Source organism: Protopterus annectens, chromosome 5.part0 (genome assembly GCF_019279795.1).
Source record: "Protopterus annectens isolate FY-2018-M chromosome 5.part0, PAN1.0, whole genome shotgun sequence".
In the NCBI taxonomy this organism is placed as follows: Eukaryota; Metazoa; Chordata; order Ceratodontiformes; family Protopteridae; genus Protopterus; species Protopterus annectens.
In genome coordinates, this window is record NC_056735.1 from 1,440,216,369 (window position 1) to 1,440,238,092 (window position 21,724).

General features: G+C 39.1%; 1 protein-coding gene across 2 annotated transcripts in view; it reads left to right on the forward strand.

The window, feature by feature from the left end:
- Nucleotides 1–21,724, forward strand: part of ITGBL1 (integrin subunit beta like 1) — a 2,504,690-nt gene that overhangs the window by 2,323,489 nt on the left and 159,477 nt on the right. The window lies entirely within an intron of this gene.

Consider the following 21,724-nt stretch of genomic DNA (forward strand, 5'->3'; position numbering starts at 1 on the left):
GATTCCTGAACTACCTTGGTCAACAGTAGCCACTGACATATTTGAGTGAAACAATCAGCCTTACTTAGTGTTGGTAGACTCTTATTCAAACTGGTTTGAGATTAATTTGCTACCTAACCTAACATCCAGTCCTGTTATTATTAAATTGAAACATCATTTCTCAGTCTATGGTAGCCAACACAAAGTTATTTGTGGCAATGGTACCCAGTTTACCAGTCAATTATTTCAGAAATGTGCAAAAGAGTGGGACTTTATCCATATTACTAGCAGTCCAGAATACCCACAGTCAAATGGCCGGCTGAACATGCAGTATAGAGTGCAAATCAATTACTAGAGAGGTCAAAGTGTGATAATACTGATATTTTCTTGAATTTACTTAATCTTAGAAATATACCCCGTGACAACCTACTTGTCTCCCCTGCTCAGAGACTTCTATCTAGGCAAACCAGAAATCTCTTGCCTATCAGTTCTAGTTTGTTGGTGCCTAATGCTAAAAGCAACAGAGCAATCAAAGCACATCTATTTGAGAAGTGTTCCTTTCAGAAGTCCAGCTATGATAAAACAAGCAGATTTCTTTGTCTGTTGAACGAAGGAGAGACAGTGAGGATGTAAACAGTGAAAGGCTTTGATCAAATTGGTCAAGTGAGAGGTATATGTGCCGAGTCAAGATCCTACTTAGTGGAATCTGAGGGTATAGAATACAGGAGAAACTGCAGGCATCTTCTTCCTGTGTCTAATGATATCACAGCATAGTACCTGTGATACAGACTCTAGATCTCAGATCAACCCAAACAATGTTCATGTTGAAGAACATGTCTCAGTATGTATTCCCATTCCTGATGATGTCCCAGATGTCTCTAAAGTTGAGCATTCCTTAAAGACAGTCCCCGCTGCTAGATCAAATTCTGATTTTTATGTTACACGATCAGGTTGTATTTCTAGACCTAGTGTAAAATACACAGCAACCTGGACATGATTGTTTTATATGTGTATAGTTTTGTATGACTGCATGTCAAATAATTAGTTCAGTATAATTGCATGTAAAAGGATCATTTCTGTATAGCATGTCAAAGAATGCTGTAATTTTAGTGTATGACCTATTTCTCAAAGAGGGATGATGTAGAATAGACCATGTGTTATAACTTTAAGAAGCATTTCCAAGTGTAGGAATGTGCATATAAATAGTGAGCACGTGCAGGCAGCAGTGCCATTTTGAGAGAGCAGCCAGAGTGTTGACATGTACGAATGCAGTAGTCAGTCTGTTTATAAGTTTATTTAAGTTTAAGTTGTTAAGCCTTAATCCTGATGTGTTTGTATATAATAAAGCTGCTTGAACAGAACCCACAACTGTTTCTCTGTTTTATCCTGACCAGGCGAGCGACAACAACTGCCTCATATTCACTGAAAACTAAAGACATGCCTAGGCTGTCAGGATCCATCTTGAAATAAGCTGTATTCCAAAAAGAGAAAATATGCGTTCAACATCTTATGCTTCTCTTTTCACAATTCCAACTCAATCCTTCACAACAGATGCATCTGACTTTGCCTGGGATGTGATTTCCAAATGGATCAAAGTACAGGGATTTGGGATTCTCACTCCAGGATGGAGCACATCAACCACAAATAAATGATGGCTGTGATAAAGGCATTAAAAGTCTTAAACCACTTTTAGACTTCAGGACCACTGTTAGCAATTACAGCCAGCACCACAGTGATATAGTACATAATTGGGGGAACCAGGTCTTATCCCCTGAGCATACTCACAGTGGTTGTCTGGGAGATGACAACTCCGCATAGTCTCTTCATTTTAGCAATGTACATCCTCTCAGGGCATAACACGATTGCAGTTTTCTAGAGCAGATCCACAATAGACTGTCATGAATGGATGTTATGCCCAGATATATGCCAGTAGGTTGTCTGCCTATCAGGAACTTCCCAATAAGTCTGTGTGACTCCATTCACAATAGACAGTTGCAAAAGTTCTGCATCAGGATCTCTTGCAAACTGGCCCAGAAAACAGATGCCTTTTTTCCTAGGGATGGGAATACACCTGCATGTCCACTGCCCTTTCCTGTGATTACCAGAGTCTTAGAGAAGATCAAGAAGGACTTTCCAAAGATACTACTGCTAACTCCCTTTTTTTTCCAGACAATGCAGGTTCTCTCTTGTCATGCATCTGGCCTGGGACAGTTATCAAAACCTTTGTCACAGAGTGGACCTAAGCGGGTCTATATCATGTTGTCAAAGTTTTACAACTTCAAATGCTATATGGTTAAACCCATATGTTCGAAGTTGTGAAACTTCGAAAACTTAAAACCCCTACACCCCCAGCTCTTTAAATATACCAACTCCGAGACTGCACTACAATGCAGTACAGTGCGTAAAGGGAAGATTTGCCTTTACTATACTGTAATGCAATCTCGGAGTTGGTATATTTAAAGAGCGGGGGGGTGCAAGGGGGCTTGCCCCCCTGCTTACAACCGTCAGGTACGTTTTTTATTATTTTTATTTTTTAAGTTTTTGAAGTTTTACAACTTTGAACATATGGGTTCGACCATATAGCGTTTGAAGTTGTAAAACTTCTACAACGTGATATAGACCCAACCTACACACACAGGGCAAGGGATCTGTCATTCCAGCATTCTGAACCTACACCTGACTGGTTGGATAGTAGCCAGGATGTTTATATATCAGGACATGGTAGCCAGGATCTTTATAAATTAGGACAGATGATTCTACAGAGATGTTCTACATGAACAAACAAGGAGGACCAGAGTTTTCTGAGTGCAAAGAGCTGGTGAAAATATGGGAGATGGCTTTACAGTTTAGCCTACAGTGATCCAGGTTGGAGGTCTAAAAATCATTTGATAGATGCCCTGAAGAGAAAGATAATGTTAATTCATGAACAGAAATGAGATCAGTGCAACTTTAAAGAGAAAGTTGGTGTCTTCCAGAAGCAAATCTGTTTGCTATCTGACTCCATGACAGAAATACAGTACAGCAAAGAGTGATACTGAAAAGTGAGTTAACATTAGTTACATATTTAAAGACACATTAAAAGAAAACCCTCTATTTTACTTCCTTATTTAATCCATAAATGGAGACATTCCCTATCTTTCAGTTTTCCTGTCATTTTTATTTATTTATTTTACATTTGTTAACCGGGTAGAATCCGGCTGGGCAAGTAGCCCGTTTTCAGCAGAGACCTAGGGAGATAAGCTCCATAACAATAGTACAAAAAGAATCCAACAGAACCTGCCATGAGCAGAGAAAAAATGCACTGAGGTAATTCCAAACAGTTTATTTGTATAGACACGAAATATATTTTATTTTTTCATGAAATTAAATATAAAAGATTATTTTTATTTATTTTAACTATCTTAACCAACTTTTAATGGGATTATTTATTTGTGTTAGGAATGTTTTTAATGGAGAAGTGTAGTATTTGAACAAACTGGTTTTAATGAATTTGTATTTTAACATTGCCTTTCGTGGAAATGTCATTGGTTATTTTAAAGTTTTTTGTTTAATTTCATTGGTTGAGTAGTAATTAATTTAAGTATAAATGATTAATTTATTTTAACACTGGTCATCTGATGAGGTCTTATCACTGAGACGAAAACGCGAGGATTGTAAAGGCGTTTATGTGTGTTCTTGGCTGTTCATTGTGTTTTTCCTGTCTATACAAATAAACTGTTTGGAATTACCTCGGCACATTTTTTTCTCCACTCAAGGCACCTTCTGTTGGATTCTTGGTTTGTTTAAGAGTGCCTTCCCATTTTTTTATTTTTTAATGGTACAAAAAGATTACAAACATTTTTAAAAGATTTACAAACAATATACAAAAAGGTTTGAAAGTTGCCAGAAATCACAATTTACAGAAAGGTGAATGTAAAACAAAAAACATTAAAGAATATCCACACACCATGTGGGGATGATTCAGAGACAGTGAGCACAATTGCATAAACCTGAGAATTTCTATGGCTTGCATAGTATGCAAATGGTGGCATAATGACATGGAAATGATCAAAAGTATTAAAATGAGGGCAATCACAATTGCAAATGTAGGTAAACAGTAAGGTGGAGTGCTTCATAAATGTTTGTTTCATGCTGAGAGAAGCTAACTCCATAGTTGTTGACTGTTGATAAAACTTGGAGTTAACGTGAGACAGACCATGAAAACATGTATAAGGTAGATGCTGTAATTGTGTAAAATTAAGAAGTTATCATCATTGGTAGTCACAGTGTTGCACATCATTACCCTTGGTGGTACCCAGTCATCCATCTTCACCTAACATTTCGTGCCCTACACAACACAGCAAATGAGGATCTCTACCATGAAAGTACAGGTGCCATGCAGGTGCTAGTCAAGATGCGTCTGCCTCATATGCAGGCCTGGGGATGCATGAAGCACCTATTACTATGGACACCAATGTATGTGTGGCCTTGAAAACACAAGCTTCAGGGACATTTCAGAGTCCAGTAAGGGACACAGTGTGTCTATCCCAGGTATCGGCCTCAACAACACTTCAGCATTTCCTGGATGCCATGCTACAGGATGTGGTGGTGGGGCATATGTGGTTTCTATGTACCATGAACCAGAGAGTCAACACTATGCAGGATTTTTGGCACAGCCCATTTCCTTAAGGTATTGAAGGCCATAGACTGGCCAATATTGCTGTAAAGGCCCCACCTGGTGAGCAAGGGCAAAGAATATTAACTGTAAGGGGTTCAACTCAATTAACCTCCAAGTGATCTATAATGCACTGCATATAACATACAGTGTGTTTAAATTCCACACAATAGCAGTCCAACGCTTCTCACATATAGTACACACATGACATAAACACGCAGTTTGTTTGGGGCAAATTTCCCTGGGAAAATCTTATTTGTGACGCCAAATATGCCCTAGAGCCATGGCTAATGGCACTTGTTAGAAATCTCCAGACCATGGCAAAGAGTGGCTACAACACTGCCCTGTCATAGATCTGGGTCATTGCTGAATGTGTGTTTTGACCGTCATAAGATCCGCTTTCATTGTCTGGATGGATCTGGTGTTGCACTGCAGTATGACCCTCCAACATGCAGTAAAATATCTGTAGTCTGTGACAGGTTCAGCAGGGGCAAGACATTTGGGATGAAGAGTTACCATGCTCAACAGTAGAAGAGGTACCTGATGATGAGCCTGTGGAGGAGTCAATTGTAGTGGATGACTATGCCAGATAAAGGCAGGCTCCGTATGCCATGGCACTGGCCAAGAGGCAGTGTGTGGTTTGTAACTGTAGTCCAGAATAAAACATTACACAGAAAATAAAGAATTCTGCATGTCAACCTACACCCAGGGTGTGCTATACCATTCATAGACTGACAACATTGTGCATCAAACAGAGGCAACCCCAAGGAGCAGAGCATAGGGGCCTTAGTGACAAGTATGCACAGTGGGTGGTGTGTGTGTGTGTGTGTGTGTGTGCATGTGCCCACGAGCATGCGTGCTTGAGCGAGCATGTGCACTATGTTTAATCAGTGTTGATGTTCATCATATTGATCACTGTTGCAGTAGGCTTAACTATATGGGTTATATCCAGCCACAGACATAACAGCCAGCCAGCTTCCAAAGCTTCAGGGCACCTTCCACGTGCTCAAACCATTATGCAGCTCATGATTAGCTAATTAAAAAGACAAGTTTGAGTGCCAAGCCCTTCAGAGGTTTTCTGCCATTGATGAAAGTGCTCTTTCTTGGACTTTCAAGTATAGACAGTCAGCGTATGCTGTTCCTTTGCTGGACAGATAAGTTTCCTTTGGGAAAAAAAAACTTTCACATGAAAAATTCTATTGTTTAAATGTGCTTTCCTGCTTAAAGTTAATGTTAGTATAGGAGTTTGTATTCTAATGGATTGTCATGAAATTTAACTGTACTTTTAAACAGGAGAGCACTTTTTTGCAGTTTAAAAGTTGTTTAAAGTAAGTGAAAACCTTCTTTTCTGTGGAGAATTTGTGTATTGTGTTTATTTTACATTTCAGGGCTGGCAAAAAGTATTAAAGTAAATTTTACTGTGTTTTTGTGAGAAAAAAGTAACTTTAAACAACTTTAAAATTTTACCAACTTTTGCTACTTGTTTTTCTGGGAAGGAGGCACCGTTTTTGGCTTCACCATGAAACAAACTACCAGTCCCACATCAGTCCTTCTCCCAGGCACAAAAATCAAAAGTTAAGCAAACAGCCTTTGCCTCCACAGCAGGCTAGCAATTTGCTTCAGCTGCAGGTGAATGACTCTGCGATGGCCAAAGCTTGTTCCTCAGACCACTCATCTTTTAACCCCTCCCAAGTCCTGTGGTATAGCACCTACAGCCATTATGGACAAGTGGTTTGCCACATCCTCTGTGGCTGTTGGGTTCCCCTCTGTGGGCAAGGTAGAGCCATACTTATCATTCCTGGGAGAGGGACCAGGGAAGGCTCCCCTGTTTAGTCAGAATGTTGTGCCCATCCCTGGGGAAGCTGCTGTTGCCATTAACAACACCATTACCCAAAACTGTCAAAAAGAAACAGAAAACTAAACATATATCTACTCCTCCTCCTCAAATTTCTCTAGACAGGAGTAGATTACTAGATGTGGCTCAGGGTGTAATTCAGGCTACTGAGTTTTCTTGTTAGGTGGTTTCTGGTAAAAGAAAGATGGATGCCTCTTTTCCTGAAGAGATTCAAGAATCTGATCCAAAAGATGAAGGGACAAATGTAGGGTTTTCTTCTCAGATTTTTGATTCAGACTTGGAGGAGAGCACAGTTTCTGATTGTTCTTGTAGGGGGGGAGGGTCTCTTTCTTTGAAACTATTTCCAGAGTGGGCTAGTTTTTTCATTGGGAGATCACTGAAGTTTCTCAGTCAGTCAGAAAATACTATGAGCTGTTCCAGATGGAATTGCCAGAACCATCACTCATTCCTACAATGCTGCCATGTTTGGAGGATGTGTGTGTTAATTTCTGCAGTTTTTCTGACATCTACCTGCAGCCTCCAAAAAGGCAGATAGATTGTATGAAGTTCCTCAGTCATTTAAATATGTATGCACTCATTCCAAACCTGACCCAGCAGCTATAACTTCAGTAAATCCTACTCCTGCTAAACATTTAGTTAATTTGAATCCTACAATTTCTGACAAGGAATTGAAGATAATTGACAAGCATGGGAAAAAAACATATTCTTCAGCAACTTTGATTTTCAGAAGTTTGAATTCCCAGGCTCACATGTTAAAGTTTATTCTGACTAATTATGAAAATATGAGGAATGTTTTATATGGAGTTTCTTTTTCTGAGGAAAAATCTGATTTAACTTGTTTAACTTCTTCCATTTTACAAGTCACAATTCATTGTTTAATGTGTGTATATGACTCTGTTGATACTTCTTCCAGGCAATGGCCATTGGTACTGTTCTGAGGAGGTTTACCTGGTCGCATTCTCAGAACCTCCCATATGGTGTGAAAAATAAGAATTTAAATTCTCCACTAGGCAGAGATTTAGTTTTTGGTCCCTCTACTGTTGAGGTTATCAGAAGTGTAACGATAGGGTAAGCTGATCTTTAGTTTTCTAAGGGATTCTCTAACCCCTCCTCCAGTTTTGGAAAGAAACAAAATAAACAGTTTCAGCAAAATGCTTGTAAACAGATGCTTAAGAAGAAATGCCAAGGGGGTGTTCAAACTCAGTACAGACCCCCCACCCAAAACCAAGGGCAATCCAACTATTCAGAATGACCATTTAGGGGGAGCCTTGTATCCCTCCCCCCCCCAGTAGTCCCGTTTCTTTTCCAAAAAGGTCTAAATCTCCACTTTGAGAGCACTTCTGGATCTTTCTTTCCTAAACCAATTTGTGATAAGTGCCTAAGTTCAAAATAATGTCACTTCACAAGCTATTGCCCATTCTTCCTCATTTAATTTTCCTGGTAACACTAAATTTAAATGATCCAAAACACAGCAAGTAGCAAAGGCAACCACGTACTCCAATAAACGCCAGTACTCACTTCAGTGTAAAATAAAACAAAAAATTCTTTATTTTGCACACTTGGTAAGCGCTTTCACTACTCGCTTCATCAGACCATCAAGAGCAGAAATCCCTGGTCACTCCTTATATAGTAGCAGCTTCAAACAATCAAACAATTAAGTAACAATCTTTCTAAAAGCAACATTCCCACACTAACTTACACTCTAAACATAATGAAAAATAGTATAAGCATATAGGAACACAGACATATATAAACTTAAAACCTATAACACACAAACTATCTAAAGCTAATAAAATTATAAAGATTATAAAAACTATAAACTGCAACAAAGCAAGTAAAAGACATGTTGAACTACAAAATCTATTATGGGGACCTTCATCTAAGACAGAGGGTAAATACCTGGTTCAAAAGCATATACAACAAGGTAACAACACACAAGGGGCTAATTCACCATCAGCCCCCTGGATTTCAATGCAAGTTTCAATGATGCTCTCTCATTTAGCCCTCTCCCCCAGTCAGCCCTGAGCCTCATGCTCCACTTCATCGCCCTCTTTTCTGTGCCATTCCTAATGTCACCCCCACGTGCAATGGGTAAAATGGTATCAATAACCATAAACTTAAAGTGGTGGTCACGGCCCTCAGCCAAGACATGCTTGGCTAATGCATTATTGGACGACTGTGTCCTAATGGCATATAGGTGCTCCCTAACCCTGTTCTTAAGCATCCTATTCGTTTTACCAACATAAAATTATTTACAAACCTCACACACAGCAAGGTATACAACATTGGAAGTGACACAGTCAGCTGAAGAATGAAAGACATACTCACGTCCTATGTCAGGATGCACAAACCACCCACTCGAATCTATACTCTCACAGAAATTACATTGGCCACAAGGCAAAGTAGCCATCCTCTCATTCCTCTCTGACACATGCCTATCAAATGGTTGGCATAGAATCTTTTTTAAATTAGGCTTATTTTTAAACCTAAACCTCGGCCTGTCCCCTACTATCTCTTTAATATCTGGGTTGGTTAACAAAACACCTCAGTGCCTATTGATGATGTCAAAAACCCTCATGTCATCTGTTGTAAAATACATAGGTACCCTCAACACAGAGGAGATGTCCCCAGAGACTCCACCTGAGTTACTGTCATGGCAATCAGAGAAATATGGACTCGCTCGTCCTCTTCTTAGCAAGTCCATCTCACTTAACCCTTCTCTGATCTCCTTTTCATTATAACCTCTCTTCACACATGTTTCTTTCAGACTGCTCACTTCACACTCATACCCCTTATTAGAGGCATCCCCTGCCCTCTAATGATGTTCTTAAACACATAGATGGGGTGCATACTTTGTCAATGCAAAAGGGTGTTGCTGTGACATTTCATTCTGTAAACCCCTGTATTTAAATGACCATTCTCCAGACGGGCAAACTTGAGAGAGACACTAGAGACTTTCAACAAGGCCATGTCATCACTTGGCCTAGGGTGAGTGACTGTGGTCCGCGAGTGAGTCATGAGACTGATGGTGCCTTAACTATTGTTTCTAATAAAGGTGATGCCTCGATGGCCAGTATGTCTGGTAATGACAGAGTTTGGGGGTATCTACCTCACAGCCTACACCTACAGTATCAGGAACTATGGGTTTAACTGGTGCTTTAGCACAGGGTGTTTATAACCAATCCACTAATGTGAATGATTTAATTGGTTCTATGTCTGTGAATGGGAACAATGGTTCTGGTGATGTACGCCCTAAAGTGACACTCACTTGAAGTGGTTAGAGCTTCAGCGGATAATGAGAATTTGGCCCCTATGGGTTTTCACCAACTCCCTCTACCAATTTCAGTGGAGAGAGAGGTGAGGAGAACCCAATAGAGCAGTCGAGGCTGACAGAAACGCAAGTATTCGACAGACAGACAGTCAAACTGGTCACTCAAAAAAATGTGGAATCAGGCTGGGACTGCTTAGTTTGGAATATTTCCAAACGTGCTTTGGATGTTGATGAACTTAATGTTTTGAACAAGGGATTGAGTTTTATTCCATCTGGGAATAATAATTTAAAAAACAAGTAATCTCCGTGGTATCCCCGAAGTCTTAAAACAACCCACTAAAGTGTAGTGTGTCTAAAAACAAAACCGTGTAAGAAACTTCTCTGTGTGGAAGATTTTCAGTCCATATATTTCTAGTTAATCACTGTCTATTAATCAGATCAGACAATAGTAGTAGAAGTAGTGAACGTAAACTCGTCAAGTCAAAAAGTAATAATAGAAAATATATAATTCTACAGCATTACTAGGCCCCAAAAGTTCCTCACCAAAAGGATAAAGGGTCTCAAAAATATGTCTTATGCTGCCCGACTGAAAGAACTCCAGCTCTATTCAGTCTCATACCGCTTGCTCAGAGGTGACCTGTGTCTGACATATAAGGCCATGTCAAACCCAGATTTGATGAATATGCTTCACCTCAAAAAATCTAGATCCCTCAGAACCACAAGGGCGGGAGACTTAAACCTTGACACGGTTATTAATAGAATGTGCTGGAGGGACAGATTCATCACCCAGAGACTCCCTATGCTGTGGAACAAAATCCCGGTACATGTGAGGCAGAGCACCTCACTGGCCTTGTTCAAGAGGAATCTTGACCAATGGATGGGAGATCGCAGATATACTCCATGGATTACTTCAGTGTCACTGCTTGACAGAGGCACAGCAAAATAATAGGCATAGTTTTATTCAAACTAAAGGGGTGGCGAAAGCCACATAACTATGGGCTAGGCTTATAAATGCTCTTGGGCAGATAGCCTAGTATGAACCTATGAACCTATAAAAGTAATCCAAGCAAGGCAGGCCATCTGTTTCCAGTCGAAAATCCTTTATTAAGTACACAGACAAGCGATCCAAGTAAAACAAAAATAGAGTAATAATTTCCTCACAAGCTTTCTAAATATATATATACTTTTTATCAGGCATGGGAGTGGTTTATTGTGCTGTAAAACAAAGTGTTATTGGTACATATGTTAAATTCACATGCCCTACCTAGTAGCTGTCATAATAATATATAGCCCTAATGTAATTTAATGGTACATCTTATTTAACCAAATTAAGTAGATTATTAAGTCTGTGATTTTATCCAAGGCAATATACTACATGGCTGGAAATATATCAACCTTAGTTCATTTTGCGATCAAAAAATTATATATAAATATATACATATACATATGTATATACATATACATTATGGAATTACTTAACATTTTTCTACTGCGGAGGTTGAGTGAAGGTGCTTCAGTCCTTTTCAGTTCTATAATGGGTTCCAGGATGTTTTTTAACATCTGACTTTCATAGCCTCTCAATAGAAAATCATCCTCTAAGTTGTTCAGGTTTCTCAGAAATGGTTCCATCTCTGTGGTAATTCGAGCTAATCTATAGCCTTGGGATTTCACTAAAGTACTGATAGACCTTAAAATGTTTGTGAGGAAGCTCATCTTAAGGGTACAGTTTCGTGGCAAAAGTAATGACACTGAAAATAAGCCTGTTGATGAAACTATAAAAAGACCTAGCATCTGTTGTCCACCACTACATCAAACACTAGCTGCTTTCGAAGTGAAATGTGGGATGGATATCAGGAAACTGCTGAAAAAACCTCCTACGAAAAAACTTTATAACTTAACACAGGGAGAAAGAAAAGCATTGCTTGAGCTAGGCAATGATAAATCCAGGCGTGTAATGAAGGCCGACAAGGGAGGAGGTATACTTGTGACTGATACCACTAGCTACAACCAAAAGATAGAGAACATGCTGCAGGATAACAGATTTTATGAGTTATTTGCCATGGATGACATAAAAAGAGCATATGATTTATGGAACACTAATCTCACCACATTATGGGAAGAAAAACTTATCACTGAAAATCTTTATAATTATTTATGGAGCCCATGCCCACGTTTACCTTACTTTTTTGGAATACCAAAACCACACAAGAACAGAGAAGACCCACCTTATAGACCGGTGGTAGCAAGTGGAGGTTCCTTTACTGAAGCCACAGCCATTTACCTTGATTACTTGCCGAAACCTCTAGCAGAAAAGAATAAGTCATACATAAGAGATTCAATGGATTTTTTGTAGAAAATAAAAAACATTACAGTGGAAGCTGACAGTATTTTGGTAACTATTGATGTGGCATCCTTGTACACAGTGCTCCCTCACAATTACTGTATAATAGCAGCTATGGAGTCTTTTAAGAAACATAATCAGGGTACACAGGCACAACTGCAAAAGTTAAGCAAGCTCATTAATCTTGTACTGGACTTCAATTTCTTTACTTTCAATGGCAAACACTACAAACATAAAACTGGTATAGCAATGGGGGCTGCCATGGCTCCCAGCATAGCTAACATAGCCCTGGGCAAATGGGAGGAGGACTTTGTGTTAAACAACACAGATTACATGCAGCATATCACATGCTATTTATGTTTTATTGACAAGGTCTTTATTGTGTGGGAAGGTGACACCTTGCAGCTTGGAAATTTTATCACCTACCTCAATCAAACAACCCCCTTCCTGAAGTTTACCTCTTCCCACAGCTGTACTTCAACCACTTTCTTAGATATGCAGATTTCCAAGGACACCAACAATAACAGAATCACCACTGATCTATTCAGAAAACCAACGAGGGTTAACTTATTACTCCACAGTAAAAATCTATATCCTACAAAAAACAAGTATAATGTAGTGAAATCCCAAGGCTATAGATTAGCTCGAATTACCACAAAGATGGAACCATTTTTGAGAAACCTGAACAACTTAGAAAATGATTTTCTAGTGAGAGGCTATGAAAGTCAGATATTAAAAAACATCCTGGAACCCATTATAGAACTGAAAAGGACTGAAGCACCTTCACTCAACCTCTCCAGTAGAAAAATGTTAAGTAATTCCACAGAGAATAACAAATGCAAAAATAGCTGCATCCTGACATACACTTTGGATTATCACAGTATCAAAAATATTATTGAAGAAAACTGGGACATTGTCACAGGAAACCCTTTTCTGATTAACATCTTAGGTGAAGCCCCATCATTTGTTTATAGGAAGGCCAGGAATATTAGACGTTTTGTTGAATTTAAACCTAGACCATGTGAGAAAAGCACTAAAAGATGTGAAACTAATTGTACATTTTGTATATTTATACAGCAAGGTGATAGATTTTATTGCCTTTATTTAAAGAATTTATTTATTTATTTTTTATTTTACATTTGTTGACCGGGCTAGTCTAGCTGGATATATTTCCATTTTCAGTAGAGGCCCGGGGAGAAAAGCTCCACACAGATATACAAAGTATAAAATATTGTTACATGTAGGGTTGCCAGATTTCTTTGTGGCTAAAACCGGACTAAGGTCATGCCCCTCGCATCACCCATAACTCCACCCATTCCCACCCACTCTCCCATCAATGCCACGCCCGTTTTGTGACATCACTGTGACATCAGCTGATGGGAGTGCCCTCTTTTTCTGTTCCGGATGCCTGCTTTCAGCCGATTTACTATGCTTTTCTGTAAAAAAAGCATAGCAAATCAGCCAATTGTAACAAACACTGATAGTCTGTTTCTTTTTGTGAAACAGAAAAATGGAGTTTGTACACTGTTTTCCCAATTTCCTGACTACCAGTCCAGAGCAGAGAATTGATTTGATTTGTGTGGATAGTCCAGAAAAAAACAGATAAGTGGCATTGCGCATTGGCAGTGGCAACAGGGTGAGTTCCAGTTTCCCACCTATTGTTCAAAGACTCAACGTTATGCTTAAATAGGGCTAGCCTAGGGATGGACTCTGCTTCACATGAATGGGAAGCTTGTTCCAGTGCATGGGGATCCTCTCTGAGACACATTTGTGTCTCATCAACATCACATGGCCTATTTATGTCACAAACAAAATTTAAATCTTTGGATATAATGGTTCTGATACTGTTCATTTTGTGGCTGTCCAAAAGGTCCATCAATCAGTGCTGGATCCAAGGATGCCTTGTATGCCAGACATTCTTTCTCAGTAACCTGTAGGAGACCCAGTATAGTGATAGGGCTTTAAGGAGATCTGTATAAGACAATGTGTTTAGACACTGGATTCTTCTAGTAAGGAAGCTTTAAATATGTTCCAGCTGTTGTATGTGTCTGGTCAAGTACATGCCAAAGAGATAGGTGCAGCTCACACATCCAATTATTTTGTCAACTTCTCAGATTAACATCACTAATATTTTAAAAAGTGGTCCTTGTACATGAGCAATGTCCTATAAAAAATGTAAATAAGCAACTCAAACATTGGCTTCTTATGAGTTGTTCATTCACATTAATCAGTGTCTAAAGCATCTCCCCAGATTCCACTGGTGGTGAAGTGCCATGTAACATGTTAGATGTCTTTTTTTCATTCTCACTGCTTAACTCCTCCTCTTGCTCCCTAGTAACCTCCTCCATCCTTCTACTTCTTCCTCAGTGTACCTCCTCCTTCCTTCACACAGCTCAGTTTGCCAAATTTTCATTCAGAAACTGAATCGTGTTGGGCAAAGACATTTGGCCATTCATAAAATGGCCAGATGTCCTTTGCAAACTTGCACTGGGTGTGACAAGGGTGGACAGGATTAGAAATAAGTATAGTAGAGGGTCAGCCCAGGTTGGAAGGTTTAGAGACAAAGCCAGAGAGGCAAGATTACATTGGTTTGGACATGTGCTGAGGATAGATGCATACTGGGAAAAAGATGCTCAAGATGAAGCTGCCAGGTAACAGGAAAAGAGGAAGTGGCAGCACCATTCTGTGCTTTATTGTTTTGCCTTCTGGGTCATCATATTGTTTTATTCTGAGGAAAAGAGAGGAAGGCATAAGATAAGGTTTATGGATGTGGTGATGAGAGAGGACATGCAGGTGGTTGGTGTGACAGAGCAAGATGCAGAGGACAGGAAGAAATGGAAACGGATGATCCGCTGTGTGGCGACCCCTAATGGGAGCAGCTGAAAGAAGAAGAATGTGAGTAGTTGCGTTGGCTGCCCTAAACACCAAAATCTAATCTGATGCCCTACAGTATTATTATTATTATTATTATTATTGTTTCCCTCTCTCTCTCACACACACTTAATACTTAATATTTACCATACAAAAATTATACTGACCCCTGCCCTGGGCCCTGACTCTCAAACTCTCATCATCTCCTTGCTAAGTTCTAAATGTTTACTTGCAGTGTCAGTGTTCAACAGGTAACACACTTGCCTTTGGTTCTTGAAGATGAGAAGATTGTGAGTTCTAGTCCCACTTCAGGTGACTGGACTATTTTTTCTTTCCATTACTGACACTGTAGTGCAGTATTAAGGGATGCTGCACTCCTCTGAATGTGCTGTTCTTCAGATGAGACATTACACTGAGTTGGCAGTACCCAGGTAGATGCACAAATATATCATAGTATTTCTCAAAAAGACTAGGGTCAAAAACCGGACAGCTGGCAACCCTACGTAATCCCTATTATAAGCAATTGGAGGGGGTACCAAAAAGAAGATCTGTTTTGTCCTGGTAAAATACCATCTTAACAGCTGCAGAACTCACCTTTGGATACTCCAGCCATTGTCCTGCTTAAATTGCCATGTGCATTACATATTTGCATGCCTTTGGACTACTGTTATTGGTATCCAGAAAGAACTCTTAACAAGCAAACAAGAAAATACTACCGGCTGCTCAGGAGTAAAGAAAATCCTTGTAATGATAAATATGAAACTGGCAATGTAAGCATTATACAAAAATGTTGATAGTAGATGTGACGATAGGAGGTACTGCTAGCCATGCCTGGTGAAGTAGGGCAGTGGATGTGTAACATTATGCCAACACAGCTAGCTAGTTTTCTAAAGAATTATATGTCATTTGTATATCAAACTAATTTGTACAGATGCTTGTGTTTAAACATGTGTTTGTAAAGTTGCTTATGTCAAAATGTATCAACAGTGTAGCCTGCAAATGTGTCAACAGTGTAGCCTGCTGGAAAAAATGTACATGTATTATTGTAACCGAATTAAATGTATATCTTTTGATATACATGCATTCCAGCAGAACTACCATTGTTTGCTAGAGAATGGACATGGTGGATGGGAGTAACCCTAGCTGTTATCCTGGACTTCAGTAAGAAATCAAAAGATGGTCAATGAAAACTGTCAATCACAAAACAGTAAGCACTGCTACGTACTTCTTAGTTTTTGATGCAGCAGACTAGGGCATGAAGTTCGAATTCAACTGACTGAATATAGCACGCTAAACAACTCCTTTACTGAACAGAGAATTCCTTACAAAAAAGACTGTGGAGGCACAAGAGCAAAATGTAGAATAGGGAGACTGCATTCATGTGACCCAATATCCATAAACATTACACATGCCCAAGCCAAAGTTTAGAGATGGACCACTGACAGACAACCCACTACAGATGGAAAGTTGTCCATACCACCAACCTCAGATGGATAAAAGATTCTGACTTTGACTCTCAAAATGTACAATAACCACAATGACTATTCAGAGGCTACTAAAATCGGGTGGTAACTACAGCAGGAGGACAGTCTGTCAACAAAGCCTGCCCACGTTAGTTCAATGAAACCAGAGGACTAAAAGCAGCACTACAGAGATCTGCATATGGAAATCAAATGGTCAGAATTAAGTGATACTACGCCCCCCCCCACACACACACACACACACACACACACACACACACACACACACACACACACACACACACACACACACACACATACATACACATACACGGGGTGCCTATTGAAATTCTCGCAACTGTGATCCTAGGGAATGCTGGCCTGGAAATACAAATGTGAGGGAAAACAGAGGCATGTCAAAGTAATCCTCTTACTCGGGGATATAGCAGTCTCAGAGCCAGTCTCTAAGTAACAGGGTACTGGGGGACTAGCCCCACTTTGAGTGGTATAGAGAGCAAAGATCTGTAAAAATGCTTCAAGAGTGTATAAGCAAATTTCAGAATTTACGATTTTTTTAATTTATTTGTGGTGCTTGAATTCACATTTACCATTAGCAGCCTATAAATACACTAACCCCCCCCCCCACACAGACACACACACACACACACACTTGTATTTTATACATGTATTTCTCTCTCTCATATAGATTTTATAAATATATATATATATATATATATATATATATAAAATACACACACAAACATACACACACTATATATATATATATATATATATATATATATATATATATATATATATATATATATATATATATATGTATATATATATATATATATATATACAGTACAGAGAAACTAGAAAGCAAACTCAATGAGTTGGAATACTGCTGCTGTAGAAACAATTTAAAGGTTACTGGCTTGCCTAAGGGGCAGGAGGACAGTAGCACTTTATATTTCTGCAGACAGTACTGGCATTCTGGCAATGTTTCTGAGGAATACTGTTATGTGTGTATTGTGAGAGCTCACTGAATTACACACCCAAAGTCAAATCATGTCTGTCTGGTCATTTTACACTAAAACTTTTACACTAGTCTGTACTAAACTAAAACTTGGAATAAATCAAAACTGTCTTTGAAGGACTGGCTGCTATATGGTGATGACTTATTAAAACAAAAAAGAGAGAATAATCTGACTGACCTGTCACCTGACCTAGGCTGGCTATCTAATTATTATTTCTGCCATAGCCCGTAGACTTCACTATCTGCCTGAAAGTTTTTACACTGTCCAGCAGTCCGCGTACTTGGTCGTGGTGGTGACACACCCCCTAGTCTTGGGCCGGCTCTTGCTCTTCAATCACACGCTGGAACTGTGCTGCGCTGCTTAAAATTTCCGCACAATTTATTTCCATTCCACCACACTGGTGAATGGAATAAGCACGCACGTACGCACACATGAGCTGATTTATGACTAAACCCGGCCCGTACTTAAAGGAAAAGGGAAGAGAAGAGAGAACACGGGCGGCGGCGGTAATTTGCACTGTGTCTGCATAATTGAATTTGCGTATGTTTCAGTGTTTTTACTTTTCAGTCCTCCTTGACTCCTGACTGCACAAAAAAAAAAAAAAACGGACTTCATTAGTCCGGTTTTGATGATTTTTTTTTCACCGGCCAATTTCACTGAAAACCGGATAGTCCGGTCAAAAACCGGACAGCTGGCAACCCTAGTTACATGGTGAAAAAAAGGATTTAAAAAAACAAAATAAAAACAGGTAGTTAATACATTCTTGAGATAAAAATACTTGAGAAACGTTACAGTAAAACAGATTAAAGTTTAAGAGAGCTAGAACAGATATAATACAGAAAGAGTTATGTACAATAGATAAAAACACTTGAGAAACAGTACAGTGAGCAGAATATAGCTTAAGACAGCTCATAAACAGAATAGTAAGAGTTATGTACAATAGATCATATGAGATAGAATTATTTAAACACTAAGTTGATTAGAGTTTAAAAAGAGTCAGTCTTATTTACAAGTCAAAAGCATGTAGAAGTTTGGAAATATGGCAAGAAGAGGAAGAAGGAGGGGTGAAGAGGATGGTTAGTCAGGGTTACTACAAGGGCATAGCCAGTGCATTTGGAGGTGTTTTCTAAGTTTTTGTTTAAAGAGTGGCAAGGATGTAGTTAGAGTTAGTTCAGTGGGTAGTAGGTTCCAGTTTTTTCCTGCTGTGTTGGTAAACAGTGAGTCACCAGCTGCATTATTAGACTTTGTTAAGCTGGCAAGAAGTTTGCTAGAAGAACGTAGGGAGTTCAGATTATTATATGGGACTATGAGTTTTGAGAGTATAGGGGTATTATTGGGTTGGTAAAATATCTTGTGAGCAATTGTGAGTTGGGGGATAATCAGATGGTTTTGGAATTCAAGCCAATTTAGTTGTCTAAGATTTGAACAGTGATGGGTTCTGAAGGGATTGCCAGTAGCGAATCTAGCAATGTTATTATAGGAGATTGCTAATTTGTTAAGGTTGGTTTTCTTAAGGTTGGTAAATATAGGTGAAGCATATAGGAGGGTTGAGATTAGATGGGAGTGAGCAATCTTGGCTCTAGCTGCTGAAGTTAAAAAGGGTTTTATTCCATATAAGGAGCCTATTTTTCTGTTTACTGTTTTAATGGTACTGTTTATATGGTAATCAAATGAGAGATTATTATCAATGGTTATTCCTAGAAGTTTAGTGGTAGTGTCAGGGAGAATAACAGTACCATTATTTGAAGAGATAGATAAGTCTAAGGGGGAAGACCTAGTAGTGGGTGTAAAGAGAAGGAGTTTTTTTTTTAGCATTAAGAAGGAGACAGCATTTGGTAAACCATGTTTCTACAGTGTTGAAAATATCTTGAGTAAGAGAATATAGTTCAGGTGGAGAGGTTGATGAGCATATTAGTGTAGAGTCATCTGCATATTGAATACAAGTGGCTTGTAGAATTGCTACATGGAGATCATTAATAAATAAGGAGAAGAGAAGTGGTCCAAGAATAGAGCCCTGAGGGACCCCAATGGTAACAGGTAAAAAGGATGAGACTTGATTTTCCCAGAGGACTGCTTGTTGTCTATTGCTGAGGTATGATGTGAACCATTTTAAGGCCAGAGAATCAAAGGAAAGAGATTCCAGAATATTGATTAAGAGGGTATGGTTAACCATGTCAAAAGCTTTAGAGAGGTCAATGAAGAGTGCAGATGAGAGGAGGTTTTTGTTACGGTTTCTGTTGATGGTATCTGTGAAGGATAGAAGGGCAGTAGTGGCACTATGTGATGGTCTAAAGCCATGTTGACAGTGTGCTATTAGGTTGTGTTGAGAGAGATGGCATAGAAGTTGTTTGTGAATGCCTTTTTCCATAATTTTTGCTAGGGGTGATAAGAGAGCAATTGGCCGATAGTTAGAGTAATCATTAGAGTTCCCGCCTTTATGTAAGGGGATAATGTGGGAGATTTTCCAAATATCTGGGATGGTTCCTTCTTGGATTGTCCTATTTATAAGGATAGATATAATGTAAGCAATTTCCTTAGCTGCTTTTTGGAGAAATTGGGAAGGAAGTTGGTCAGCAGATTGGAGTGCATGGCTTAAGTTTTAGAATAAGTTTATAGATGAGAGAAGTAGAGATGGGTTGTAGTTTGAATTTCGAGAAAGAGTGTGGTAAGTCGATGGGAATGCTGGAGTTTTCTGAGATAAGTTGAGTAGCTAGAGACTGTATAGTGTCAGTGAAGAAAGAGTTGAAGGTATTGGCAGTTAGATGGGGAGTATTTGGATCTGCATCAAGTGGGGTGGGTGTTAGGGAGTTACCTGGGGAAAGGAGCTTATTAATGCAAGACCAGAACTGTTGGGGATTATTTTGATGAGTTTGCTGAAGTTTACAATAGTAGTTTTTTTATCTGTAAGCTGCCTAATATATAGGTGATCAGAGCTATTTCTATAGGTTCTCCATTTAGCCCAGACTTTGTTCCTAAGTATAATTTGATTCCTAGTTCCATTAGAAAGCAATGGGGCTGGGTTAGACTTCATTCTAATGGAATGTTTGGGAGCATGCTTATCCAGGATACAAAATAATGCAGTGTTAAAATACTGTACTGCCTCTTCAAGTGGGATGGATTTTAATGGGTTCCAGTTGCATGCTTTAAGGTCAGTTTGAAATAATTCTGCCTTAAAGTGTTTGGTAGAGCGTGCTGTCCTAATGATGGGGAGGTTTGGGAAGTCTTTCTTTTCTCTAGTAATGTAGGTCAAGGAATGATCACTTACATCATCAGGCAGGGTTCCTATTTTGTAAGATTGTTTCACTTTGTTTATGAGAATCCAGTCTAAGGTACTCTCTTTTTTGTTAGGTTTGTTAGTCCTGGTTGTAGAGGTTATAGTTTGGGTAAATCCATGGAGGTTAATATGAGAGGTAGGATTTTCAGCACTAACACTTTTCCAGTCCATGTTAAAGTCACCTAGTATTATTGTTTCTTGGGGGTAAGTAGAAGACAGCCAGCTAAGAAATGCCTCAATTGTAGTGATATTATTTCAGGGTGGTGTGTAAATGCAGATAATATATAAAGATTTGTTTATGTTGATTTGAAGCTTAGTAATGAGGATTTCTGCATTGCTATCCTGGGTTGGATTAGATGGGAGGGTAGAGATATGAAGTCCATTTTTAAATAGAATTGCTACTCCACCACCTTTACGTTTTGTTCGGTCTTGTCTCACTATATTATAGCCTTGGGGAATAATTTCATTATCTTTAGTTTCTGGTTTCAACCAAGTCTCAGTGAGGCAGAGGATATCAAAGGAGTGAATATCTAAGAGGGCATGAAGGTGTGCTACTTTATTATTGATGCTTTGGATATTAAGATGCCCTATTCGGAGAGAGCTATTGAGATTAGGGTGAGTTGTTTGGATTGTAGGGTTGGAAGGGCCAGGGTTGGGGTGGACGTCGCCATCTTTCAAGGTGGGATTATTTAGTTTTGTTCCTGAGTTGTATGTAAGGTAGGTTAACAGTTTCATTTTTTTTTCTGAGGGTAGGTTAAGTTTGATGTGGGAGAGTCTATGGTATTTGGGTAGTGGGTAACTGGGATTGGAAGTTATGTTAGAATGTCTCTCGAAGGATATGTATGTGTAGATTGCAGTTTGTTTGTGAGAATGGTTAAGATGGAAATAGTGCAGTTTTTCAAGGGAGGTAAGAAGGTAGGTTGAGATGAGAGTAGTTGAGAGTATGATTGTAAGTGTTAGCTTGGTGAGATTAGGGAGA